The sequence below is a fragment of the Gadus morhua genome, chromosome 9 (genome assembly GCF_902167405.1).
Source record: "Gadus morhua chromosome 9, gadMor3.0, whole genome shotgun sequence".
In the NCBI taxonomy this organism is placed as follows: Eukaryota; Metazoa; Chordata; class Actinopteri; order Gadiformes; family Gadidae; genus Gadus; species Gadus morhua.
In genome coordinates, this window is record NC_044056.1 from 18,960,803 (window position 1) to 18,963,302 (window position 2,500).

The 2,500-nt window shown below is 43.8% G+C and overlaps 1 protein-coding gene across 2 annotated transcripts in view; it reads right to left on the minus strand.

Moving 5' to 3' along the window:
• Positions 1–2,500, minus strand: part of ntrk3a (neurotrophic tyrosine kinase, receptor, type 3a) — a 120,138-nt gene that overhangs the window by 57,017 nt on the left and 60,621 nt on the right. The window lies entirely within an intron of this gene.

Consider the following 2,500-nt stretch of genomic DNA (forward strand, 5'->3'; position numbering starts at 1 on the left):
TTAATAATTCTTTGTGTCAGCCATTTTCATAAAAGGTTAGAGCCTTTGTGCACACGCACACACACGCACGCACACACACACACACACACACACACACACACACACACACACACACACACACACACACACACACACACACACACACACACACACACACACACACACACATCCAGTGCACAGATACTCAACATAATTATTATTAGTGTCTCTTCTACATGACCTGCTTTAAATTACTTTAATATGGTGGCAATCCATATGACAAAATAATGTCAATATAGACAGAAACATAAAACATGAATGGTTAGATTAGATTAGGTTAGGTAAAATAAAATAAGATTCGATTTTTTTCAATGAGATTCCATCTAAATCCATTCAATTAGACAAGTGCAGCACGGAGATACAGCAAAGTCAAGCATAGATACACAGCGGGCGCAGGATTGTTCACAGTCATGACTCTGAAGCAATAATGCCAGGCACAGAAACCTTTTGCTCATCACAAAACTGTCCCTGGACACAAATACCTAAAACACAGGACATTTAGTTTATAACAGAATATATCAGGCAACGTCAAATCCACCTTTTATTCCCCCCCCCCCCCCCCTATCTCCCCTCATCTACAACCTAGTAAGTTCTTATGGGATCACACCATCCTGGAAAGTGAGAGTGTTGTGTTTCGTAACCCAGACCCTAAAACGATGTTGATCGTTGCCTCAGTGGTCTAGCAATAATCACAGCAATTTGTGTTTTTCAGCAACACAAACAGCCATGCCAATCTCTTCAAGTGGAAAACATAATCACTGCCCCTTCACAAATCCCCAAGTATACATTATTTCCACAACAGGAAGAAATGCATTTCTTAGTTTCTTATTCACATCACACAAAATACACAACAGTTTATCCTTTGAATCAAAAGCAGCATCATGGGTGTGTGTGTGTGTGTGTGTGTGTGTGTGTGTGTGTGTGTGTGTGTGTGTGTGTGTGTGTGTGTGTGTGTGTGTGTGTGTGTGTGTGTGTGTGTGTGTGTGTGTGTGTGTGTGTGTGCGTGCCTGCATGTGTGTTTGCCTGTGTATGCGTTTGTGCAGGACCCCGACAGTACATTTGCCCACCCAGGCCTATTCTATTCAGCCTGGCCAAAGCGATGACCACAAGCCGAGGCTAACAACAGAGACGGATGATACTGTTCGGCAGGAGAATTGAGCATTCATGACTGCGCACATATTAGGCTGTGAATGTTTTCGTTAGGTGTTTATTATTAAGTTCAAAAGAAAGGAAGAAAAATTCAACCTTTGGGGCGAAATAAATGAGTCAATTCCGTACAAATATTATGAATCACAAACACTCCCCGGGAAACCAAAGAAACAAACAAAAATGCAAAAAGCTGAAATCAAAATGAGAAGCGAATGCAGAGGTTCCTTACTAAATCTTGGCAGTAGTCAGAGAGCCCACCCAGCGTTGATTTGGAAATTGAACAGGATTGTTGCTCCTGTTCCCTTCCCCCTGCTCTAAGACCCTCTACATCAGCCCACATTGAGACCCCTGCCCCCCCCCCCTCTTCCAGAGCACTGCTCTCTTTTCAATTACCTCCCAACCAAGGACGTTAAGGTTCCTGGTGCAGGAAACAAATTAAAACGAGCCACTTCACACACACACTGTGGCGCGTTTCCCAAGAACTGTAGAGTCCGTAATCCCAATTGACACCGCAATGCTATGAACAAACCAGTGCCTGGGAAAACTGGTATTGGGGCTATGGATGTGACCGCAACCCAGTGTAAACCGAGGGTAGGCTCTGAAGCTGGAGGGGGATCGGATGTAGAGGGTCTGTAGAAGAACTGGTGACATCAATGTAGGCCTACCCATCTTTGAAGACACGGGCACGGAGGAAAAAAAGAAGAGGCAATGTATTCCTGGCTTCGGGGGTGGGGAGGGGAATTACATTTTCCCGGTCATAGATAGAGGGTACGAGCTGAGGGGCTATAAATAGAAGAAGAGTGTCACGTCGATTAGCATAGCACATGTTCAACACATACATCAATCTGCGTTACGGCCCCCGACCAAAGGAATGGGGGGATTCCGCTTGGTTTCACCGTGTGAACATTATTGGACATGATCACCCTGGTAATGTTAGCGTTTTCACTCTGCGTCGCTCTTTATGGCTATTGATGGAGGGTGTTTTCTATTGGAAACCAGCCGCAGACAAACAGCTCAACTTTTATGGGCAGCTGTATAATTGATGAATTGTCCCTCACATTTGTTTTTTAAAGTTAGTTACTGTCCCATAAGTGCCATTAAATGATATGTGTGCATAATTTAAAACTGTTTTAATGGGCAATTTCACAAACAGTAACGGGCCAGGGTAGATTGTCTTGCATAAGCACATCCTTTATTTCCCCCATTTTTAATCCCATATTGATTTGGTCCGGTTTGCTTCCGTGTGCGATTCCATGGCAAGGCTTTCATGGTAATGTTATTTACATCCATACGTCTGCAGTGTTGTCATTTC